Source organism: Rissa tridactyla, chromosome 2, assembly GCF_028500815.1.
Source record: "Rissa tridactyla isolate bRisTri1 chromosome 2, bRisTri1.patW.cur.20221130, whole genome shotgun sequence".
NCBI classification, from domain to species: domain Eukaryota; kingdom Metazoa; phylum Chordata; class Aves; order Charadriiformes; family Laridae; genus Rissa; species Rissa tridactyla.
The window spans coordinates 84,441,727-84,468,883 of NC_071467.1; the positions used below are offsets into that span (position 1 = coordinate 84,441,727).

At 39.0% G+C, this 27,157-nt stretch overlaps 1 protein-coding gene across 1 annotated transcript in view; it reads right to left on the reverse strand.

The window, feature by feature from the left end:
* CDH12 (cadherin 12) overlaps positions 1–20,781 on the reverse strand; it is a 225,394-nt gene extending 204,613 nt beyond the window's left edge. Inside the window, exon 1 of the mRNA XM_054191248.1 lies at positions 20,697–20,781. The gene's annotated coding sequence lies outside the window, so the exon portion shown is untranslated. The remainder of the gene's footprint in view (positions 1–20,696) is intronic.
* Positions 20,782–27,157: the final 6,376 nt, after the last annotated feature.

A 27,157-nucleotide genomic window follows, 5' to 3' on the forward strand; every position in this document is an offset into this window, starting at 1 on the left:
TCCAAATGTAGAGATATATCTTAAAATTAACAAGCAATCCAAGAGCAGAAACTTAATGAGAAAAGAACTATTTACTGAGCAGAAAACATTCAACAACAAAAAAGTTCATAAACATTGCAGCCTCTCCACAGAGAATTCGCATCAGGGCAAAACTAACGATTATATTTTTGTAAATTCTGTGAAGAGACTTACTCCTTTCCCACCAATTTCTATAAATGCCTTAATCACCATGGCTTAAGTAGATCAATGAAATATTCTCACACATGGGAAGAATCCACTGAGCAGCTCTCATACTTGATACAAAGGAAACGTCCCACACAACTAAATAACTATCTATCTATCTATCCATCCATCCATCCATCCATCCATCCATTTATCCATCTATCTATCTGCCTGCCTGTCTATCACCATTTGAAAAACTTTATCTGTACTTGTAAACTAAGTTAAAATTAAGGACTTGGACTTCAGAAAGCTGGAAGTGCCTCTACAAAATCGATGTCTAATGAAGTTTAAAGCAAGGCAGGAGAGCCTGGGAAAGACTTCGGCGTCATAGAGCCGCTATCACATGGCACAGAGACACAATAGCACCTCATGATGCTAATGGAAAAAAAGAGGTTAAAACCTTCTGAGTTCTGGATCCTTTTCTACTGTCTCCAGAAACCTATTACTGAGTAACTAATAGGCCCCTCAAAAATCACAGATACATGAATTCATGCGCCCGGTGTACAGTGAAAAATCACAATTGTTCACGCAACTTAGAAATGCAACTGGGTACATAAATTTGCAATGGTCTGAAGTAAATTGAGTCAAATTCAGTCAGTCTGGCAAACAATAACTGTCTGAATTCTTAGCCAAAATTTTGCCTTGATATTTTGCATATTCATCTTTTCCAGCAGCTCCTTTCTATAGCAAATAATGTAAAATACACACTTTGGTCATTTCTGTCTTCAATTTTACATCTATTTTACACAGGTTTATTTCTTTATAACTGTTGTGAAAAAAAAAAAAAAAGACAAAATCAGCAAATAAAGAAGCACTGATGCGAAGAGGTATTTAGTTCCCAGACCAGCTGTTCTTGAGGTACCCAGCCCCCTGAGCTGGAAGACAGGGATAGAGGGCAGAATGAAACCCCCAAAATCCAAGGGGAAATGGTTAGCAATCTCCTAAACCACTTAGGCACATACAATTCTATGGGGCTGGATAGGATCCACCCAAGGGTACTGAGGGAGCTGGCGAAAGTGCTCACCAAGTCAATTTCCATCATTTATCAGTAGTCCTGGCCAACCAGGGAGGTCTCAGTTGACTGGAGGTTAGGAAATGTGGCGTCCATCTACAGGAAGGGCCACAAGGAGGATCTGTGGAACTACAGGCCTGTCAGTCAGACCTCAGTGCCAGGGAAGGACACCGAGCAGATCATCTTGAGTGTTATCACACAACAGGACAAACCGGTGATCAGACCCAGTCATCATGGGTTTATGAAAGGCAGGTCCTGCTTGACTAACCTGATCTCCTTCTATGACAAGGTGATCCGCTTAGTTGATGAGGGAAAGGCTGTGCATGTTGCTTACGTGGACTTTAATAAAGCCTTTGACAGCATTTCCCACAGCATTCTCCTGGAGAAACCGCCTGCTCATGGCTTGGACGGGCATACTGTTAGCTGTGTAAAAAACTGGCTGGATGGCAGGCCCAAAGTGTTCTAGTGAATTCAGTTGGTGGCAGTCACAAGTGGTGTTCCCCAGCGGTCAGTATTGGGGACAGTTCTCTTTATTGTCTTTATCAACGATCTGGATGAGGGGAGTGAGTACACTCTCAGTAAGTTTGCAGACGATAGCAAGTCGGGTGGAAATGTTGATCTGCTTGAGGGTAGAAAGGGTCTACAGACGGATCTGGACAGGCTGGAAAAATGGGAAAAGGCCCACTGGAGATTTAACAAGCCCAAGAGCTGTGTCCTCCACTTGGGTCACAATCCCATGCAACGGTACAAGCTTGGGGAAGAGTGGCTGGAAAGCTGCCTGGCGGAAAAGGACCTGGGGCTGTCAGGTGATAGCTCTCTGAATATGAGCTGGCAATGTGCACAGGGGGCCAAGAAGGCAAATAGCATCCTGACTTGTGTCAGAAATAGTCTGGCTAGCAGGACTAGGGAAGTGATCGTCCCCCTGTACTCGGCACTGGTGAGGCCCCACCTCTCTGCAGTTCTGGGGCCCTCAGTACAAGAAAGACACTGAGGTGCTGCAGTGTGTCCAAAGAAGGGCAATGAGGAGCAGCTGAGGGAACAGGTTTTCTTTAGCCTGGAGAAAAGGAGGCTGAGGGGAGACCTCATCAGTCTCTACAACTCCCTGAAAGGAGGTTGTAAAGAAATGGGTGACAATCTCTTCTCCCAAGTTACAAGTGATAGGATGAGAGGAAATGACCTCAAGTTGCACCAGGGGAAGTTTAGATTGGATATTAGGAAAAAAATTCTTCACTGCAAGGGTTATCAAGCACACAAATAGACTGCCCATGGAAGTGGTGGAATCACCATCCCTGGAGGTATTTAACAGATATGTAGACGTGGTGCTTAGGGACATAGTTTAGTGGTGGAATTGGGAGAGTGTGGCGGTGTGCTCTTCCCTTTTCATCCCCCCCGGCTCCGGCTCAAGCCATGGCCATCAGCAGGAGTTGTTATGAATTGAACTGTGGGAGATGGCTGGCAACATAACCAAAACACTGTCCGGAGTGGGAACCTAGGTATCTTTCACTACTCTCTTAAAATTGAAGTTATTCACTCCGCCCGCGACAGAGTGTCAGGTCTACAGTTGGACTTGATGACCTTTCCAACCTAAATGATTCTATGATTTCCTGTGGCTTCAGTTCTTGTTGCCTAACAGATGACAGACAATATCAGAGTTCTGCTACTCATTTTCACCAGTTTTGAAAAAAATCTGTTCATGAGTCTCAATTCTATAGCTTTTGCCATGATAGTTTAATGTTTTTTAAAGCCTGAAATGCAAATTAAAAATAAAAAAAAAAAGAAACTCAGAGTAAATATTTCAGGCAAACTGAAATTAATTAATTGTTGGTCTTTTTTATGAATGCTTTCATTCAACATTTTGTCTACCTGATTATATTTTGTTCCTTGATATAAATCTTTGTTTGGACACAATACCTTGAACAATAATAATTTTAAGATTATGTTACAGAGTTGATGATCTGCAGACAATCCATAGATATTCAAAAGCTCACAAAACTATTTGTAATTGGAAAAATCTTTTTGTTGGTTAGTTGTGTCAACTTATTGCAGAAAGCCCTGTATTTTGTGAATTTTCTTGCGTGCTTCAAAGAAGAAAAATGAAGTCTCATTTAGGGTACATACATAAATGTTCCTTTTCTTACAAGCTCATGGATTTTGTCTTACTTTGGAAAGGCATGGATATGTTCTTGACTAGCTCTATTATGCTGCGTGACTTCTATACAAATTTTTTTTTCCAAATTCAGGAATCAGAAAGTCAAAGAGAAAATTCTGAAACATTTGTCCAGCCTAAAAATTTGGCTTCTATTCAGAGTTGGTCTCAGAGACCCTGATTGGACTCCAAATGCTTAACATTGTCTTCAGGGAGAGGCAGCAGCGCCGTCCATACTTTTCACAGTAGCACATACTCTCTTGACATCTCAGTTATCCTGCCTTTCCCATTTTGAGATACCTCTAACAGAAACTCCCTGATAACTCTCTAAGTTCCTGAATTACCAATCTTAAAGGCACTTGGAAGAAATGATATGACATTTCTCATGCAGGACAAACTTTTCTTTCCTTTCTAGTCTCTGTTTCAGATAAAGCGTTCCAAAACTGCATGAGCAATTGGTACAACCAATTTCAGAAACAGAGTCTTAATTTTGTCTCTCAACTTTTTGCTTATGAAAACATGTAATTCTCCAAACAAATTTTGCGATGTGGGTCTGATCCTTCTTCTGCACCACTGAGATCATGTGGGAAGCTGATTAAGACATCCAGCTTATCATGGTGCAGCTGACATGCCTGAGGGACAGGATGCCATCCAGGGGTACCTGGACAAGTTCAAGAAGTGGGCCTGCGTGAAACTCATGAGGTTCAACAACGCCAAGTGCAAGGTCCTGCACATGGGTTGGGGAAAGCCCCTGTATCAGTACAGGCTGGGGGATGAAGGGATTGGGAGCAGCCCTGTCAAGGAGGACTTCAGTGTACTGGTGGATGAAAAACTGGACATGAGCTGACAATGCGCGCTTGCAGCCCAGAAAGCCATCACTGGGACTTGAATTCATCCTAAATACACAGAAGAAAATCTGGCTGTTGTGTAGTTCTTATGTTCAGTTTACAATCCAAACAACCCTTATGAGCATGGGCAAGTCAGAACTAGCAATAAGAATTCTCTGTTATTTATTCTGAAGTTACTCTAAGCAAGTAGAAGGAGAATCTAGAAACTGAAGAGATACTATGAATAATGAGGACTTCTATTAATAATAACACAGAGAAAGTTATGGCCAGCTATTACCACAAGCAAGGTCTCAAATAATGAAATCAAATCAAGCTATTAAACGTAGTGTATATATAGTAGTGCAGGTAGGAGGAAAAATCCTGACTTCACACATAGAAAGCTATAGGATTATAAAAAGAACCATCAGCATCCTTCGTACTATGTTCAGAAAAACTGATCTCCTTGATTTTTGTACCGGCAAGAATAGTACCTGCTTCCTCATGTCTTCTGGAATATAATGTGTCTCAGAGAGAATAAGCATCAAAATTTTCTTCCCCTGCGAAACTAAACTGATGCTATCTCATGTCTGATTTGCTCCTGTCCTGAAGGAGACTGGAGAAAATTCATCTTACCAAAGCAAAACTCCAAAGAGAATCTTTGCTGGAGTATGTCACACCAGGGTGACTGGTCTGTGTCGTCTTCACCATAGCCTACTGGGTAAATCACTACCTGACCTCTACTCTAAGTCTTCTGTTCACCTTCTATATTTTAATACAAGTTACATAAAAATTACATGGCTACTGAACTTTAGAGCAGGACACTATAAAATCAGTTCCTTCTTTGTGATCACACATTGTAGACGTGGAAGTTAATTGACATAAAAGAGTCTACGCTGATAAACATAGCAGCATATTGCTCTGCCATGGTTAGCATAATTTTGTTTTTCCCTGGAAAATGATATTTTACATTAAAAGCTTCACGCTGTCTTTAACAGTCTATGCTTTCTGCATCAGTGTCCTGATGACTCAAGGTTATTAGTGGAAAAATTCAACTACAGAGCAATACATGAAGACAATTTTCATGAACAAAGAGCACATACGGCCTCCTGATACCTTTACATTTTCAAGAATCCAGAGCTGTTTTGTTATGATGTTTTTTGCTTCAAAGGAGTGATTGTGACATCGATGAACGTAGTATTAAGTGAGATGCTCTCAAGATATACTACAAAGACAGCTCCTCCTGTGTTCTTAGGACTTGGTTCTGTTTTCTTTCCCTTTTGAAAAACAGGGTATCGGATCTTGATCCAGTACCATTGAAATCAATATGACAGACGTTTCACTGGATCAAGATCTGATATTCTTTTTCTTTCAGTATAACGTAAAATCGAATAGTTACTTTAAAGTTGTCCAAGTAAACGTGTCATTGACCTCAGTGTGAATAGCTTTTAGTGATGAGATATAAACAGCAACATGTACCTAACATATACCTACAGTAACATATGCCTAGGTCACACAGCTAGGCATATAACCTTTTCTAGTTTCTTTCATTTGAAAGACAACAGCAATTCAACCTTAAGCAGCAGCAAATGCCAGTGTGGTTCTATCAGACAGATACTGCCAGTACCTGTTCTTATGGAGACTAACAACATTCTGGAATAACTTCACTGAAGTCACTTGATTTAGTTGGTAAGTTTAAGGCATGATATACTGTATTCACTTGAGAGAAGAGTTTCATGCTGCGTGCAGCTTCAACATGCATTTTCAAACTGCAACTGCTAACGTGACCTAGGTGGCCTTCATAGAGAAATTCTTGGAAGAAATTACAACTTAAACATAACAGAGTAAAATGATGAGAGAGCAATCATTTTGGGTTTGGAACAAATGATTTAAAAAAATACCATATTACTTACATGAGGTAGTCAGATTAAATGTTCCGTCTACTCTGTTTTACCTCATTAGTTTTAGGTGAACATCAGGCTTTTATTTCAAAGAAAAGTGTAAAATAGTTGATACACATTGACCATAAGGTGTTTCATTTTTGAGACAAGCTGTAACTTCGCATAATTTTAACCCACACAGGTAAAGTCACAGGAAGTGGTACAGGCAGGGGGTGAGATAAAGAGTTAGTTTAGCTTGTTTTACACGCAGCTGAGGCTTTACCATTGTGGCTTGTAGGATGGAAGAGCAGCAAAGGAAACATCTCCCTTTGTGATCAGAGGAGCACAGTTTTGCTCCTTTGAGGCCCTGAGAGAGCTTCAAAAAAGATGAACTAGTCTTTCAGACACTCTATAGCCAGTCATCTGCATGATTATGGACTAAGCATTTTAAAAATTTGTTCTTATCATAGGCAAATGTCAAGTTATCTTCCAAAATAATCATTGCTACTCACCTTAATCGTGTTGCCTGCATTAGCAAAGGACAGGATGGGAATTGAACAAAAAATGGTATTATTTATACTACTAATTGCCTGAATACTTCTGCTATTTTAAAGGTACCTGCAGACCCAATAAATGAGAATCAGTTATCAGACATAACTCATAATCATCATTCTAACATCACAGCTTCCACTCTCCTTTAATTCCATGCAGTCAAGGGAGTTAAACAAAAGAAAGGGGAAGTATTTCCTTTACTTACTGATAGACTGAAATATTTCCTTTCAAAATCATTCATAACGAGCCCCTAGTAAAGATCTGTAGCCTGATCCTCTGGCATTCAGTCACTGTTTGCCTTTACGGGGTGACAGTGAGCACCGTTTCTCAGGTGCTGTTTCCCTGGGTTCAGGAGTCCGTTTTGACCCCCAAAGCATTAACCCAGCCAGCTCGCACTTCTTCCTGTACTGTCATGTAAGATGTACTCTATACAAAATAAGGAACATCGACCTTGAAAGGAAAGGGGGGAGGGGGAATAATAAATCCCGCAACCAAACCCATTCAACAGCCCAGACCAAGATCTAAGCTCTGTCAAAATGATTTCTTATTCCATTTTACTGAAGCAGTGCCATGCTTTATCACTTCTGAGTTCACGTCTTACAGCTGAGGCAGCCCACTTGAAATGGTAAGTTGTTTAGTTAAAGAATACACGTGCTATTCACATTGTCAGTACGATTTAAAAGGAAAGAACATTTTACAGGTGAAATACAGCTGCAACTGCGACAGGATGCTGAAATCCAAAACACTAAAGCGCGTATAACTAATTGCTGCGTGTCTCACTGTGCCCCTTCTCTTCCCCGTTTACAGACATACTGTAGTCAGACTCACGACACCGGTGGAGGCGGCAGCTTTAGATCTTCCAGCAGCTTCTGCTGAGTTCTCACAAACATCAGTAAAATTGGTCAGGTAACCTTAGCTAAACTTAATGTACCACTACTGTCTGTATCATTACATCACCGCACACGCATTTATACACAAACTGCAGTATAATGTGGAGAAATACTGAATTTGCCTTGCGAGTATGAAATGTGCAGATGTTGACACACCTGAATAAATTGTAACTGCAAAGAAGTGCTTTCATAGTCGTCAAAGTCCTCAGTTTACACTTCATTACACCTGCCCAGAAGCAGTTGCGTTTATTTATAGATATTTTTATAGAGGTGGGCTGAGTCGCTTAGCTTCTTCTGTCCGGTCCGGGTGCTGCTTTAATAGGATAGATCAAGTATTGCCATACAGGCATACACGTATTTTTTTAAAAGCCAAAAGCTCTATATTAAAGTGCAAACCATACCTAAAAAGGGCTATTTGCTCAAACAGCAAGGAAATCAAAGGCTTTCTTCCTGTAATTTACAAATAAGGAAACGTGGATCCAGAATGCTAGAAGTGCCTCCTAACTCTGTTTAATTTTATTTTAATGTAATTGAAAAGTCTTGTGAAGGCAATGTTGAAAATTGAGCTCATTTCCTATTACACTGCAGTACAGTACAAAACTCTATGCATTTCATGTAAATTAACAACATTATCAGACTACAATGAATCTAAGCACTCCTCCATCTGTACTTTGTGAAATGTGAATAAATAAAAACTTGAAAGTAATGCAAATGAAGTCACTGACAAAAGATCCATAAAATTCAGAACTAGGTCAAAAGTGAATGCATTAGTGTTCAATATAATTCCATCTTAGGTTTTAATGTTCACCTTCTTCTTTTGTTCTTTCTGCCAATTGATTATCTTTCAGTAAAGTTTACACATTACCATTAAATGTTAATAATGCATAAATATTAAACAGACCATTGTAAAGTTAGCAACACTATTAATATCCTCAATCTCTGTTGGCGATACTAGAAATTACCAAGATCAGAATCAGTAGTAAGAATCATAAAAATCCTGTCTTTCATTCTATGATAGCAATAAACAGTGGGCAAGGTACCGCTGATATTTAATACAGCCACCTCTCCCTACAGAACTGTAGAGAATGGGGAAACTGGTGTTAGGAAAGAAAAGCCAACACTTTTTAAATAAGACGTTTCTCTTAATATTTCACTGTTTTCTATCCTTTTGTCTGCGTGTGTATATATATATATACACTCTGTTTGTATATACTTATAAAATGCTGTAACCACCTTAAGACATGGCATATTCTGAACGGCTTAGTAATATTTTGTTCTCTTGTTTGCTCAAGAAAAACGCACCTAAATCAGCCCTCTGCAGCACTGACAGGCAGAAATGTCACTGCCAGATTCCCCACTGCAGATCCCTGTCAGGCAGGGCATTGTTAGAGAAAGCAGGCAAAGATTTAAATGTGCATAGTTGCTCTAGATTCCAGTCCCACTAGGTGACAACAGCTAGCTGAAGTATACATGTGCAATAAGCTTTACACTCCCCCAAGTGTGCTAAATCATTGTGTTGGCTCAAATTCGTTTTTTAAGAGCTTTGTTGACTTCACAGCTGGTGCGTTGACACTTTCCATCACTCCACCACTTGGCAACAGATGCCTCTTACTTATGCACAGATGCTGAGTACCCACCCAACCCTAACATTAGCCTTGTGTTTTGAACTAATTGGGCCAACACAGTTGTAATTAAGATTTGAATAATTAGAAAACTAACATGATTACTTTCACAATTAATCCTTATATTGTACCATTCAATTCTCTTTTGGACTATCCTGCATAGCTCTCATTTATTTGGGTCCTGTAAATGCATCAGCCTTCTAAACAGTGGAATAAAAACATATTTTGCAGATAATATTAATGACTTTTTAAGGGGCTGGTTTCACTCTGATTTTAAAGAGTTATAATGTACGACTGGATTGGTATTTCCTTTCATTCCATTTGCACATTATGTGCACCCCTTTACAACAACCATAGAGGAAGAAAAACCGTGCACAGTTTTTCTGTGCTGCAGAAACAAAACTTTGTTCAGTAGTGAAAAACAGTAAGTGAATATACGTGGATCTCGTGCAATATAAAAAATCTTTAAGATGAGCTGATCGGACACATCCTGTTTTACTCCTTTGACTTCTCATCTGTTTTAAAATGATGGGTGCTGGGGAATAACTGTTAAACAAAGGATTATAATTGAGGAGAAATTAAAAGTCTCTTTTAAGTAGAGAGTCTGTCCTGGGGAAATGGCAACTGTAGTACTGGCAAAGAATAGCAGACAGTCCGATTTTAGAGAGGACATAATTAAGAGAAGAAATAGTAGGAAATAACCAATTAAAAACTGAACGTCATTAGGAAATGTCCATTCAAAGCATGAGGAATGTATTGCTTTCATCATCCAAAGTATGTAAGGATTGGATGAATATGTAAACAACTAATGCTTTGGGTATTAAACTAATTTTAAACAATGCTCGAGATTTACCTGCCAGTAACAATCAAAACTAAGGGGTTCATGTATGCATATGCTCTCAGAAATGCTACTTTTTTTTTCCTCAGATGCATTTACTAACATATACACACAATAGGAACTCACTTATCTGCCAGTAAAAATCATCACTGGTTAAATTTTCATTATTTGGCATTAGAGAGACCAAGAACAATAGAGAACTATTATAGCTGTACAGGAATATTAGTAAGAAGTCCAATTTAGAAAATGTACATTCTGTTTATAGAACGTAAAAGCTAAACCTTTTTTTCTTTGACATTCTAGTTAATCTACCCAGTTCTTGGCACAGGGCAGGAAGCCTGGTATTTTTGAGTTAAAGAGATCTCTCTTAGAAGTAAGAATATTGTTTCATATGATATATTTAACAAAGAGGCAGCTGTAATCTCAATTGTGTGTTAAAAAAAAAAGAAAAAATTAAATACATATTATGTGCAATTGTAATAAAGTGCGTCCAATTATGAAGAAGAGGGGGAGTTTGTTGCAGATAGACTCTTCAACTGAAGATTTATGTTTGTTAGTCTCCTCCAGGTGTTTAAACCGTATTATTTGCACAGATATCGAAACTTGCTTTAAAGGGCATTTCAGGAACATATGTATCAGGGAAAGCAAAGAAACAGGAACAGGGAAGAAGTGGTTCACAAACAGGTTCAAAGGAGAATAGTAAGTGTTAAATGGCAGCAGGCAGTAGCAGCTCAGCCTCCCCTGAGACAGCAGCAGTTCAGTTCCCCTGAGGCAGGAGAATGAGAAAAGGCTGTAATTACTGGCTGACGCTGTTAGTGAAAATAAATATACCGCTTCCATATTCAAGAAGAAATTCAGCCTCAATCCCTCTTCCATCACCAATTCCTTAATCCAAACTACAAATGCTTCTTCTTAGGGCTAGGATAATCCCCGGGGTTAATATCTGACATTAGGGCAATTTGTGATCACAAGCCAATCTCTTGTGAAAGTCTGAGTTAGGTGTTGTCAAGGCAGTAACTCATTATTTCCTTAGGCACAGAAAAGAGAACATGATGATAAGAGGCTGTGGAGGGAAACATGACTCCCAGAAAGCAGGTATACTGGCCCACTACCTTTGGTATGATAAGTGGGGACAAAAATGAAAGAGGGAACCACTCTCTTGACCTTCATGTTGGACAGATGGAGCACTTCTCAAATGTTGGGAAGAGAAGCCTCTCTGTGGGCAACATGGTGGGGGAAGGAGACAAACAAACTTAAATATTATATGGCAAAGCAATATCAGCAGAGAACAGAAATCATTTCAGTACTGCTAAACTTCCAATTTGTCTGAGAGAAAAAGCTCGACAAGTGCTGATGGCATCACACAAGTAATCACATCCTCACCTAGTCTCAAATGGTCAGAGCTGCTGTACTGTCCAGCACGTGGCACTTACTTGGCTTAATGACCACTTAAAGGAGGAGCTTGTCCATTACTCAACATCCTGGCCGCTGAATGACACTTCAACACCAGACATAACAGTCAGTAGAAATCAAGATGTAATAGCTCTGAAACACTGGCTTTGTTTAGACAATCCATAAAACTTCAAAGATCTCGTGAGTGTTTATCAACCTACTTGCTCAGTTGATTTTCTAATTCTATCAGTCATATCCAGCGTCCCTCACAGCCATACCCTGATGCAGCTCCTGTTGAAGTCAGAGAAGGTTAAATTGATTCTTCATCTAGGTTTGACTGATCTCAATCCTTTTGTGCCCTTTCTGTAAAACAATTTTGCCCGTCACTTCTGTTGCAGTAGGTTTTTTTAACTGCGAGGCGATACACTGAGCAGACTCCACAACTTTCCATTGTGTGGTTGGTAAACGTGAAATCTATTTTAATGAAATTAAAGCCAGGTTATAGCTTTACTGCAGTAGGGCTGCTTTCACTGTACCTTCCATAAAACATAGCCTATTGTCTCAAAGAGGATGAATACGATTACCTGATTATAAATCTCTTGTCAACAGTTATCAAATAACATTTGGTTTCACAGAGAGTTTGAGAATTTTCACGATTTTCAGAATAGCAAATTCCAATACACACGTTATTATGTTCCTATATAGAATTATAAAGTCATACTTCAAATGATTACTTAGAATTAGTTTCCCTTCCTGTGGCTGTGTTTTCCTTCAGTATCTCAGCTATACATTTTTAAAGAAAATAAGCATTAATGTTTTCATTTGTATTCCTAATTATTTTCAGAATAAAGATTTAACAATGTTTTAAACGTAATTACTGGGAAAAACCTTAATACTGGAAAAGCCAAATGCCTCATTAGATATTTGCAAAGAAACAGAAAACTACAACAATAATTTTGATTACTAATATTTTCCTTTTTGATGGAAGATATTCCTCTATTTCCTTGTATTGTGTTTTGCCTTATATCCTACTCACAACATTTATCTTGGTGTTATGGCACTCTCTGCCTTTTCAAATGTTTGCCTTGGGGGTACTGATGCTACTAAAGAACATTATATTTGGTAGATCTGCATTAAAAATCACTTATTTTTCCTGACAAGCTATTGAAAACCTTATGCCTTATGAATTGCACTTTAAAAAATATGTCTATTTATCCCATGAAAACTAGACTCGTCTGACCAAAGTTTGTTTCTTTGCAAGAAGCGCAGTTTCTATGTGGGACATCATTGCTAAAGAGGCATGAAGGAAGCACTTTCCAATACAAATACTATTGTTTACTTTTACTGGGGAGGGGGAAAATAACCTATCAGAAAATCTAGAAGAATGACTCCTAAAATGGCTAGTTTCACTGTGGACATCAGTAAAATCAGACCATTATTCTTCAAAAGTGAAATCTGAAAACAAGAAGGGCAGAAAAAACATAAAACACCAACAGATAAAACCTTCACCACTTGTATGTTTTATAGTTTTAGGTGGCACAAGACCTCCAGTTCTGTTTCCTTAATTAATCATTTTTGCACAAGGCATACAGACACAAAGCCAGAGGCAGAGAGTCAAACAATGATACATGCTGAAGTATGCTTGGAAAGGATAACAAACTATTTCTCTACCGTGGTATCTGTCCAAAGAAATCCTAGAGAACAGCTGGTAGAAAGAGAAATGCGTGATGCGCCTAAATGTTGCATTCAAAATTTTTTAGGTAGATCTGTTTGTGTTTTGCCCGGTACAGCCTGCACGGATAGAAACAACGGAGTTAGGCTGCGTGGTAACCAGCTCCACCTGTTCTCTATCAAATAAGTACAATTATATCAAGTTAGATTTATGAAATCTCAGCTCTCAGTTAAAATCATCATCCGTCACTAGGTTATCTGAACAAGACGAACCCAGTTCTTACCTAGACTAGCCAGAAGACATGCATATGTTTAGAAATAGTTGTGAGGACTTCCATTCAAGAGAAAATTAAAACACAGCATCCTGCCATTTATACCTGAACTAGGCTTGTAAGCACAGAAAGGGCCATATAGTCACCAGGCAATGAGAAATGAATGGTAATTCTGGATGTTCAGCATCCCCCTTCCAGCTCCTCCACAGAACTGTAACAACAACATTTAGAAAGATGGTTAAGTGTGTGAGTTTTCTATTTAAAATATTCATGCTCATTGATCACAAATAGGGCAAAAAAATGTCATACAGTTATTACAGAAAAAGTGAGTTGATTAAAAAAGAGTGACCTTTAAAAAACATTTGCAAAAAATGCCCATTGTTTGTTGAAAGATAACGCCCCAGGGAGTTCCACGATGAGACAAAAAAAAAGTCTAACCAAATAAAGAAACAAACCCACCCAGTTTAAATAACAAGCTAAGAGAAAAATACTTCTACAGGAATATATTTTTTTTTTTTTTAACTTTACCTATCAAAACCGGCCAGATGCTTGCCCTGATGGCTCTGCTCCATTCTGCCATACACAGCATCTCCTCTACACTCAGCCTAGGATTACTCACATTCTTGGCTGCTGGAATTCAAATACGTCCTTGACTGATACATTTTGGCTCTCAGGGTGAAAGAGAGTGACGGGTAATTGCTATGTGCTACATCTGACGGGTAATTCTGAGTGGGACTGATGTCCATTGATGGACCTGAATTTAGTTGCTTACATGTTCTGTGCACCAGACAAAGGACGTTTCCATTCCAAATAATAATAAAAGAGGGGAGGTGGGGAAGAAGATGGGGCAACGCAAGGACAAATGCAGACGAAAGTGATGGTGCCTGAAATTTCAATCAAATTATATGCAGTGAGGACCAAAAAATGGGATAGAAGTCTTTACATTGAATCACAAAACCATCAGAAGTGATACTCTTCAAAAAGCTTTTTAATTATGAAGTTCATTTGAGTGTTTTTCTTATCAGCACTTACTTTCTCAACATCATCTCTTAATCTCTGTATGTATTCTGACACATGCACTCTTTCAAGCAGCAGACAAGTATACCACATTTTATCTCTTTACTTATTTTGATGTATGTCGAGTAGCAGTTCAGAGGTAGAAGGGCCAAATTACCGAAATATCTCTTTCATAGAAAACCTGAGTCCCACTGTATAGGTGGTCAGATTAAAAAAACACTATTTAAAGATGAGAATACGAAACACAGCAGTATCCTGAGAGGACCGCTCATTACACAGTGATAGAAAAAAGGGGATCTTTATTGAAAGGCACAGGGCTTTTTTTTTTTCCCTTCTACCAGTGTAAATCAGAACTTCCATAACATCTGTTTAGAGTTACAATGAGGTAAATCTACTATTTTACCCAGAAAAAGCACAAAAAGTGTTACTTGTGACAGGGAATGCAATGAATTTGTATTTCATTTACCATTTTCAAGAGATATTTAAAATTAGGGTAAACAAGTACCAAGATTATTATTAATATTTTAGGCATAAATGAAAAAAACTGTTAAGAAGCAAAGATACAAGTTTCCTAAGTAGAAATGAAATGTATTTTCATTTTGTTGTATAATTAATACTCCATTTTAATGACTGAAATATTACTTGAAGAGGTTTTACAGAAAGCTTGTTGCAACTAAATTTGAGTGAATTCAGATTTGGCAGAATGGCTTCATCGTCAAATCTGTAGCAAAAGTGTTGGGTAAAAGCCTGCTCAGACTGTTCAGGACAATGGAAATCTATTTCAGAAATACTAAGTTTTAGCTTTTCTTCATGCTACAAGTATTCTTAGAAAACTGCCATTACATTGTACTATCTGGTATATTTGTTCCATTTAACAGTATTGTTTTTATTTGCAGTCTTTTCTTAAATAGGAAAAATGAACCATGGGATGGAGCCTTTTCTTTTTTTTCCTTTTATATTGAACTAAATATAAAACAGATATATGAAAGTGTGTAACACGCACAGAGTCAGTATGCCTGAGGACAGAACGCCTCTCAATAAATATACTTTGTGATCATCATACAGGCTTTTAAGAGAGTTGCTTTAACTGCCATCTCAAATCCACATACAGAAACACTGTATTATATATATATTTATATATGAAGGGTCCAAGGGCTCTGAAGAATATATGGGAGCATAAGGGAGCTCAGAACCTAGGTCACCAGTTCGAACCAAGCCCTGTGGGTAGTGGCTGAATTGCATAAACAAACAAAATCTTTGTGAAATTAATAAATGGTCCCAGACAACTGTTTAGCAAATGTGTTTCTGCATTTACAATTACGTTTAGCACTTGCTGGCAGCCTTCAGAGAGCAGCAGCTAAGAACCTACCTAATGCTTATAGACTCTAAATGACCTAGGTCAAAAAGCTGGATTTTGGGATCAGTGCTGGAGCATACTGTTCATCAAGAAAGGTCAAAAGTCTTGTCTGGTTTCTGGAAAAGGAGTGGGTTTGCATCTTATTTACCTTCACTGGAGAAAAAAATAAAATTGAATGTTTTTCTAACCAAGTCAGCCACAATTGTACTTTGTAAGTGTATTTGGTGTGCTGGACATAGTATTAATGCGGTCAGTGAGTAAATGCATGCATGAAAACAATAATAAATCCAATCTAAATTTGGAACCAAACCTCCTCATCCAAGTCATTTAACTGAGTATTTATCATCTGCTTTGGAGACTGTTCTGAATATATTGTACTCTAGAAGTTGAAGGACAACATAACTCTGGTACCTAAAAATACAACTTTTAAACTTCAGTGAGAGATAGCACTTTATCGTGAGTTAGATGCTTAGATACTTCCTTATTTTGAATCTCAGACCTATATGTTTCTTACGAATGTCTTGGTAAAGGTTTCCAGTCTGAGCTGCGATTACAGGTTTGGGCCATTCAGCACACCACCACAGAGATGGACTTCAGCACCCACAGACCCCAAATCACACCCTGCTGGGACACAGGACTGTAAACATAGCTGACATTGTACATATGTCAACCAATGCAGTCATTGCCTTAAAAAATATTGACAGCTGAGACATCTGCAGGAGAAAGATGCCCCTCCAGTCCCAGAACTGTTTGGTGCACATCAATTGTCTGATCTTTACAGGAAGACTCTTCATCCTCACAACTGAAGTGATATATTTGACAAACTGAACCACAGCTGCTCCTAAAGTAATTTGACCAAGTCTCATGATGTGGTATCTTAGCTCCCATCTGATTGGGAGAAGAAGAAGCCTCTTTAAATGATCATCCGTTACAAAAATTAGCATTGTAAAACATGTCTTTGACTTCTGCTAAATACAAAGTCCAGTAATAAATACAGTGGTGTAGGTTTGAATTTTACTTTGATAGAGAAATTATCTACATGAACGATTCCGTCCCCCCCAGACTACCAGGCTTGAAGGTTCAACAAGAAAGCAGACTGAAGCTTCCTCTCTCTCAAAACACAACAGAAGCTTCAAAGCTTTGCTACAAAATTATTGCCTCAACAAATACTCATCCAGTGACACACGCCAAGCTCAGTGCCTTCAATGAGCTACATCTCTGCAAAACAAGCAGACCTCAGTGAAAGTTTCTATCAATACAACGGAAGATAAGGTTTAAAACTCATTGTTTAATATGGCGCATTTATGACAAAAAGCAATAAAAAGAGAAGGCCGGAAAAAGTAGTAGCAAACACTACACTGGCCTCTATATCAACTGATTATCACTCTGAGAAGTCACTCAGGAAGTGCAACTTTCATAGTGTCTTGAAAATAACAACCCCTGAAGATATGATGAAAATTTACATATTTGCCAACATATATATAAATATATACACTGCAATATAAGTTTCTTTTTAACTGAAAAGTATGCTTTTGCAAGAACAATGAGGTATCTGAGTTAAACCTTGTAGAGCTTTGTTTCCATGAACCAGTTAAGCGCACATGCTCTCTGCAGCGTAGACACACACATAGACTCCAGAGCTGGAAAATGAAGAGTCTCTTACTGTGCTAGCTACTTACTGTACACTGAGATACAGCCCCTGATGCAAAGAGCGTACCATCTAAAACAATTAAAAATACCGGGAACGGGGATAAAGAGATGGTAGACTGTTGGAGCAGTCTCACCATTCATGTGAGTACTGGAGCGTCTTCAGAGGGGTTTTCTGTTTCGATTAAAAAGAATAATTTACACAGGTGGACCAAGTGAGAAAAGCGATGTCCTCGCAGCATCAAAGGAAGGAAGAGAATGGATGTGAAACTGATGAAGCATTAAATTGTGGTAGGTGAAGAAAAGGAAAGGAAAGAAAGAGGGAGAACGCTAAGAGGAACAGAATGAAAAGAAGCACAAAGCATTAGGAAGACAAAGAAGCTATGTGAAGAGGAAGGCGCTAAACAGAGGTGCAAGAATAAGCATCCAAGAAACAGACTATGAAAATAACAGAAGGAGCAGGGATAACATGAGTCTAGTGGGATACAATGGTCTTCCCAGGAAAGCTGATGTTAGTTCTCCAATGCATGTTAATAACGTAGGGTTGAAAACCCTCCCTTTCTGGTAAAGCAAATTCCCATATATCCTTGAGAAAAGAAGATGGGGAAACTCATTAACCCCTGAAGCTTATTCTGTCTCACTCTCACCCTATCCTCTTGAAATGACACAATATATCTCTTTACGTTGCATTATCGGGATTATTAACTATAGTCGTTAACAGTTGTTTTCTTTTTCATGTAACACTATCACTGCTTTAGCAGGACTGTTCCTTGCTCTTCTATTGTTGGTTTTATGTCAGCTTTCAGAGAGCTCCCTTTGCTTTACCCTTTTCCAAAACTCACTTTAATAAATTTCCCTAAAAAGCTCCTAAGACATTAAAGAATTAGCATCAAACACTAATTTTCAATGGAGTTAGGCCAGATAGCAATCGTACTCCTCTGTCAGTAATAAGGAGATGTAGCTTGAGGCAAAAAAATTTAACACTGGCCTCATTCAAAGAACTTGAAACATCTGAAATAAAGCTGAACTCTGCATACAGCTATATAGTTAATACTATTTGATATGGCCTTAGAGTTAAAAAAAAAAAAAAAAAAAAAAAAAAAGAAAAAAGTCCAAGAGCAGGAACTAGGCTATACTGACATGCCTTCCACTGCCTTCCTGTGTAACCTGTGTTTCTATGTTTGCCAAGTCTGAAAAGCTTCAGTGAATCAGATGCCCCAAATTATTTGTTTAATGAGGAATGATATTTTCCATATTGCTGAGGTCACTTTTGGACCGTCACTATGTATAAAGAAGCCCACAATCCACCAATGGAACAGATGAGAAAATAATTATAGCTTTATTGTCTATTTCTATCAAAACATGAGAAAAACCAGCATTTCCTTGTGTTTGGTGAACTGTCGCCTTGCAATCTCTGAGGCTAGCTTACCAGAAAGTAAGTGCTCTTCACTTAGAAGCAGACAGAACATCCCACCTTGTAAAATAATAATAAAGATGTAAGTGCATTTGTAAGACTTGTTTAGAAACCCACAGACACACTGCTATGAAAGCGTGATTTATTTATTTTTTACTTACAGCAACAGCGTTGTGAGACAAAAGGGGAACAGAGCCATCATGTCAAACAATGTTTGTAGCCAGTCCTTGTGAAAGCCTGGAACAGAAGTTCCTGCTATTTGTATGCAACCAGGATGTCTGCAACTGCATAGGAATTGTTTACACTAGAAATTTTTCCGTGCAACACATTAAGTTACTGTCTATCAATTTTTTTAATGAATACTCTGGTGTGTATTAAGGAATACTAATTATGCTGAGAAACCTGTGATTATTCATGAAAGAAAAAAAGTGAAGACAGGTATAATGGCAGCTGATTTGTGCATTCAAATATTTCCACCTTGGTCAAGACTTGCATCTCTGGATGGAAGAAGCACAAAACTTTGCAAATGTCATATTAATGTAACATGAAAAAAGAAGTGAGCCATATGCTACACCAAAATGCGAATCAGTGCACGTAACTACTTCCAAAACCAACTTCCCTTCCAAGAAAACAGTGGACATATTGAGTTGCCATTATAAGAAACATTAGTTTCAGAAATCATTTTCAAGAAGGAAAATATACTCGTAGATGGTTAAAACTGTCAGTATTCTTAGTACATTCCCCCAAAACCTCAGGTCATTTTCCCATATGCTTATGTTTTTGTGAGAAAGCGAACTTGGTTATTTCTCACTGGAAGAGCTAATGGAATAAGTAACAAACCTGCAGGTAACCAACATTCCCCTGAACTGTTCTTTTTCTTTTTTTTTTTGGTGGGGGGAGAGGAACGGAGTGGGACAGGTGCTCAGGAGGTATTTGAGCATGAAAAAAAATAAAATTTCCATATGGAGTAGCTAAGCTTTTAATGCAAGATACAGTGCTATAAATTGTATTATCAACACTGGACGATAACCAACGATACAGATTTAATAAAAGCAAACAGTATTGGCTGAAAAAAGCAATGCAATTAATTCACACTTTTATAAACTGCCTAGGAGTTATATGCCCCTTTAAGGCAGCAAGATATGAAATCAGTTAACTTTCCATTGATACTTTCTCCCTATTATGACAGATTTTTAAACGCAATGTGTTACTTTTTGCGGGCAACAGAAAGAACATGGACATGTTTACTACAACGTATCTTAGTTTGAGCCCTTACGGTATTAAAAAGTTTGGGCTGTTTACTAGCTCCTTAATTATGTCCCCCAACACCACAACTGTTCAGGGTGGACTTGACGGAGGCTAGGAAATTTAGTGCACTTTTAGACATTTTAGGGCGGATACACCACAGGTACACCAGGTCATCTAACTAACTCCAGGCTGCGTAAGCATCCCAGACTTTTTCTTATTAATCATTTAATCTTCAAGGCAGCCTCCCTCATCTACTTTTTTTTTTTTTTTTCTTTCCAGATAGAGATCTTCAATCATAGGTCTATTTCTTTTGATACGCCACGCTTTCTACCACCCCGTGAAAAACACGTCCTCTCCCTCTTCGCCCAAACGCTGCTTCTCCCCCCAGGCAACTACCAATTTAATTTGCCGGCCGCTCGTACTGAACCGGCGCCCCCGCTCCCCCCCGCAGCGCCGCTAATCCTGCGAAAGCGACCACCCGGAGCCCGGCAGCCCCCGAGCACAACATCGCACACGCCAGGCACAGCCCTCGGCCTGACGGCAGCCTGGCCAACGGCACGCGTGTCCTCCACTCACGTTTCCAAAAAAAACCCCTTTCTGCCTCGTTGCAGGGCCACGGGAGCGGGAAGCCTCGCCTCTGCCAGCTGCCGCTTGCGAAGGAACGACGCTCCTGGATCGGAACGAAGTTTTACCGTAACGCACTTTGGCTCTCCAGCTGCTGCGCTTCCTCAGACACACGCACCAAGCACAACGGGGGACAGTGCGCTTGCCTCTCCTCCTCCCTGCACGCTGCTAACATGTTCGTTTGGGGGTGGTTGGGGTTTTTTTTTGGTTGTTTCCCCCTCCCCCCCCCCCCCCGCCCCAAGCTTCAGAGAGCCACCGAATCGGCAATGACTGCAGCCATTCACAAGAAGCTGGTTAAAACGTGACTCCCTGCAGAGAGGAGTTGCGGGCTGGGACGCTTGCCCCTGCCCCCCAGCCCTCTCCTGACCCCCGGCGCCGTCCCTTGCTGCAGTGCAGGCTCTGCCTTTGCTCCGCTTGAACTTCCAGTGCAGAAATTCGGCGTGGTGCAGTCAGCCAGATAAAAGCAGCACTTACCTTAATTGAAATCTTTTCTCTGGTAAAGCTGGAGCATCAGTCAAATCAACAGTGATTTGGGGGTAATCTAAGTTTCAATCAACACCCTCCGGGTAGCTGCATGCTGCTCTGCCTTTTTTTTCCTTGACGGGGAACTCTTCACTGTCTAAAGGGGAGAGAGAGAAAGATAAGCTGAAATCCTCAGAGGCTCCCAGGGAGTGAGAGAAGAGGCACCAAAGCAATGTTTCTTAACATGAGATTCTCAGCAAGCGTGCTCAGGTCTGGAAGATCGTGTAACTGCCGTGATAGGCTCCTGTCACGTCCCCTGAGCCGTGAGATGATCATTGACCTGATTAGCTCTGAACACTCCCTACATGCAGAGAAAGCACTGAGAGGATTGGTGGGTCGCAAGGGAATTGGGAAAGGCACCAGGGCCGCTTGGGAATCTTCATTCTTCCAGACTAATGGATGTGCTGCAGCTGAGGCTGTAATTTGTGAGGAGGTTGTGCACAATGTTAACCATCTGAGGACTTAAACAAATGTGCTTTTGCATGCTGTTTCTCAAGGTGCACCAGCATTCTAAGCAGGGAAGAGCTCAGTAATTAGAGCCTGATGTAGCCGTTTTTCGTAATACAAGGCTCGCTGTATGAGATGTTCTGTAAACTGAGAGATAAAGTGGATTCATACATTTGTCCCTGACCCTGGAGACAACAGCAGTTAATGGGCAGAATAAGTGAAATCAGCCTGGTGGGCTCATGTCAGCCCCCAGATGGCAATCAATCACCATGGAAAGAAAAAGAAAACAACAACAAAACCCAAACAGACTAGAATTATTTAACAAGTGTATGTGGCAATTTAAATAAAACGCAGAGAAAAAATGTTAAATTAGTACGGAAAGGAGTCTTCAACATAGAGATAAGATCAGTACAAAGCACAACAATACAAGTTCTCTTCTATGCTTGCAGTAGAGGGGAAAAATCACGGAATGCATTTAAAGGACCTAATTTGCCTTTCATTTATACTGACACAAATAAATCTATTAAAGATGACAGTTTAAATTTAGATGGTAAAAAAAAAAAAAAGCAGAGTGAAAGAAGAATGAGGTGTATTTGTTGCCTGTTTTTGGTTCTAGGGTATTACGGAAACTAGATTTTTATGTACCAAGTATTTAGGCTTATGTGGTCAAATAAGTTCAGTATGTCAACTTTAATGACTGTCCTCATCTGCTGTTTTCCTGCTTCTTGGACAACAATTATGGCACTAGCCAGTTGACTCAATTTTGCATTCAGATTTATCCATGGAAATACCAGTTTGTGACTAAGAGAGGAGTTCACAGAATAGCATATTTAGTAATGGTGGTCTGATGCACCAATATGAAATGGATAGGTTTGTTGGGGTTTTTTTGATAGCAGCTACAGAAGTTTTGGAACGTATAAAAGCAATGTTAGATCATAGGTAGTTACCATAAACTACTCTATGAATGCTGAAACAAATATAATCATAAACATCCACTGAAATTCTTAATCACGTTTATTTGAGTCTGGTTTTATCCATTTTCCAGGTAAATTCGTATAATTCTATTTTAGCAGGATAAGCAGTCAAGAAAGTAATTTTTAAGTTGTTAAGCAAATGGCAGAGGAAACAGATTACATATTTACTTCCTGAAGGCATTCACATCAGAAATCTTATTATTACAGAAAATACAGTATCATGTGACTTAGATCACTCAGAAGTAAGCAGAAAAGTTTGAATCTCCGATTTATTTAGCAAGACACAGAAGACAATGATTTCTCACCATAACTGCAGTCATCCTAACTGTAATGCCTGAGAAACCGGCAATAAAACTAAGTGTCCCACATTCCAACTACATAGTCAGTAGGAAGAGACCAGCTTTTCTATACATCTCCCTAACAGTGGTAGATACATAATTTTCATGGTCCTCCTCTGGAAATGCCTCTCTCTTCCCACTGATCAAAAGCTCCTTGCCCTGGTTTCAGCTGGGAAAGAGTTAATTTTCTTTCTAGTGATTGCCGAAAGGAATGTCAACAATACCTATTGTTTTAGTTGTTGCCAAGTGTTGTTTATACTTTTCAAGGACTCTTTTCAGCTTCCCATAGAAGCTGAGAAGGAGCCTAGACAGAACATGGAACATTCCCAACCACAGACATCATGTTCAGTGTATAAATGGGGTTTGGCTGGGGGAGGTGGGAATCCATGATCATTGCTCAGGATGGTGCTGATTCAGTGGGTGGCGAGAGTAACTTGTGTCATTATGATTACTATTATTATTGTTGTTTTCCTTTTCTGTTATTGTTTCTATTAAACTGCCTTTATCTCAACCCACGAGGGTTTTTTTCCTTTTCCTTTCCCTTTCCCCTTCTTTCCTCCCTTTTCTGTGAGCGGCTGCGTGGTCCTAGCTGCCGGCTGGGGTTAAACCGTGACACTCCATGTGCAAAATCTGGATAATAAGATTGTCTTTGGCAATATTCCATATTCAGACAGCAATTTTTTTTAGAACATTGGTTATCTTTTAATATGATTTACAGAATGCCCGTCACCCAGGGATTCCCGTTTCGCCTGGGACTAATGGTAACAAAATAATAATTAATCAAATAAGCAGGCTTTTACACACTTTAATGTGAAACATAAACACATTCTTGAGCTTGACTAAATGGGTTTCAGGTGTCGAGACTCAGGTGATTTGCTGCTACAACCCTCCCTGAAAAAGAGGTTGCTTTCCTTACCCATAAATTTGTACCACAGAATGGGCAGCAAGTCATCCCAACGCTTATGATCTTATCCGTTCTGACACGGCACCCCTCATGAAACAGGTAATCCACAGACACGCACTGTATTATTTATTATTTCAACTACAATGAAAGAAATTAAATATGAAAAAGACCTTATTAAGACAATTTCTTTGCCATTCCTGAAAGCTTCCAGTTTCAGGTTTCATGCTGATTAGTTTAGGTGAGTCCTAACTCTCACCAGCCCTGGAATTTTCAACATTTCTCATAAATTACTGTTCCACAACCTAAGAGATCTCCGTGTCAGGAATGCTCTTCCTGTTACTAGCCCCTTTTCAAATCTCTTTCAGTAGCTTTATACTAAAAATTCCACTCTTGTAATATAAATTGTAGTCCTTCTCTCTTAGTGTTCTGACTGTCTTTTTAAGGTTTAAAAGTCAAAATTCATCAGAAGTTCATAGTACATAACTGAATTATTTTAATTGTTTCTTACCGCCAGTAAAAGTCTGAAAAAGAAAACAGCGGGTCCAGAAAAGGGACTGAAACATGAAGTGACAAAATTTGAAGCGACAACGTGATTTAAGTTTGTGCAGAAACAATTATGGCTTACTGTTGACTTGGACGACTGGGTAAGAAACTGACATTTTAAATTCAGCATTACCAAAAGGAAACAATAATTTGAGTCACTCATCAATCTTGCTGCAGTCTAAATAACGGAAGCGAAGTCAGTTGTCCTGGGTCCTATTCCCAATCCTAAATATAATTTAAAATTTAGAATTCAGTTCCTCTCAGTCATCTACAGAGGTTGTTCAGAGCAAGATCAGAAAAATAATGTGTCTTCAATAGGATATAGGAGAATCACTTACATAGATAAAAAAAATTCCAAAATTCTAAGAAAAAAACCCTTCTCGGCTTATCATTCTTACACAAGGGAACAGTACATTAAATTAGTAAAAAACCTTTGGAATTCACTGCCACAAGACATGACTGTAGCGAAGAATTAAAATATACACATGTGAGAAAATTTTAAAATCACGACAGGATTTAAAATATATACACAAGAAAAGCTTCCTTGTTTCAGGACTGTTCCTCAATGAGAAATAAAAATATTACCTCATGGGCAAGACAAGATACTAATCATGGGAAAAAATCCTCTACCAACTAATACCATTTTGTAGTAAAATTTAGAAGACCTTTACGGTATTATTGCGTAAACCATGGGTTTTTTACTGTCAAAGGTCATTAGGTACTCATGCAAATTATTTAGTTGGCTTGGGGTTTATTTTAACAGATGAAAAGCTTTTTTTAAACGAGCTGTATTTCCCAAACTGGTCATCTGAGTAGACTGAATGCCAAAATAAATAATGAAAACTATACTACTGTTTTTTAAAATTCATGTAAAGATCTTCAGTTCAGAGACACGAACTACTGCAGCACAATACCTCACCATGCATGAGTGTAAATTCCATACAGAATAAAAGCCCATAGAAGAGCAGTGAGAAAAGGGACGGAATCACCTATATGCTAATATATTCACAACTTTTCTGCTGGCCCAGTTCACACGCACAGTTGGTTGCCGCAGCTCTGCTGACGCTCAGGAACTCAGTGAATGAGAAGTGAATCGTGTCTATACCCATAGCTTCAACCTACAGAATTGTTTTTTCTCCAGTTAAAAAGATCCTTTGCTATGAAAAAGATATATTGAGAGCGTCAATTTGGTCAGTAATTTCTTCTTTTTAATAAGTAATCAACAAAAAGAGGTACTGTCTGATTCATTTTGGCTGGAAAAATAGTAACTAGAAATCAGGTGTGGGAATACTCTGTGATAGCTGCAAAACCAGCAGAATAAAAGCCTTTATAGAAGAGACTGAGTAAAACCATCTTTAACCTTCACCTCTCCAGAGAAAAATATATAAATAATGAACCACTTAAACACATTAAAACAGCTTTGAAGTAAAAGAAAGCCATTTGAACCATTTGAAGTTTCACAACCAACAGATTTTCCGCATTTTGGCAAGCATTTTTCCCCGTGGCAGCCAGGGACAACCAGATTAGGTAACTCGCAGTAGTACCTGACAATTGCCATGCATTTTAGCACTGAAATTTTACTCTCATCCTCATTAATTTCAAAAGCACAAGCTGAGCAGATTCAACTCCAAATTCTCATCTGGCTTACATCAGCATCGTTGCATTGATTTAAGTGGAACTCTACGGAAGATTTATAAATTAGTGAGATCTCGTGTAAAAGCAATACAATTCGTCATCAATGAATATTATACCAGATTTCAAAGATCAATCTTCCCGCAGCATCATCCCATTTTTTTTTCTTTTTTATATGGATCATTTTTTTCCAAACTTTCTGGTCACAGTGAGTACAGACAACACCGGACACTCGTTTGCATCTAACAAAACGCGTAATCTTGAACATTCAGCGCTTCAGTTTAACGCCTTGTTCAACAGGTTCTGGATGTTAAGGTAAAGATCTGGCTGGAAGGAAACAGCTGAATCCTAGCCATACCCAGTGGAAAACCGCTCACTTTTCAGGCTTCTCCTTCTGATAGCTGGGGGGGCTCAGACAAATCCACGGTGCTCTTGCTCCTATGTGACTACTGTTCCGACGCCCAGTTTCACAATACTACCATTCTTCTTACTTATACCGTTTTACTTAGGCCATTTGCTTATCGTTCAGTACCATTCTTTTTACTTAGGCCAAACTTCCAAAGATGAGGAAAGTAGTACAGCATATTGCTTTAAGACATTTCTGATCACGTTATGCAATGTACAGTTTGAGCTTCGTTGTACGCTTTTATTAAGCTAGGGTGGTAGACTGAGACATTTCAGCGTTAGTGCTCTCTGTTTCCTTGGAAGCATCCCCACAATGTTGGAGATATTTAGGAGGCATGGGTAGCCCTGGATTTAAGTAAAGGTCCGCAAAATGCATAAAGAAACAAATGAAAGTTTTGGAACATCCTAAAACCACAGTAAAACAGTTCCAAAAGCATAATGACAGTGGGAAGGCTGGTGGTGACTAAGTACTCCATGATTCAGTTCTGAAAGGTGTTAAAGAACATTGTTCTTCCCAAGAGCAGAGAACTTACGGATAGAGAAGGTACAGAGCCCTGTGAGTGAAAGGGAACATGGAAGGACAATGTTTTTAAGGGCGTATTCAGACCTAGTAAAGAGAAAAGGGAAATAAAGGTAGGGAGAAGTTGTGAAGTGGAAGCAGGCCACCACTGTTTTGATTATGCCTCCTCAGTTTTACTACCATCTCAGAAAAATATACTTTGTATCACAGAGGAATATGGTTTATGTTCAAGCACAAAATGAAT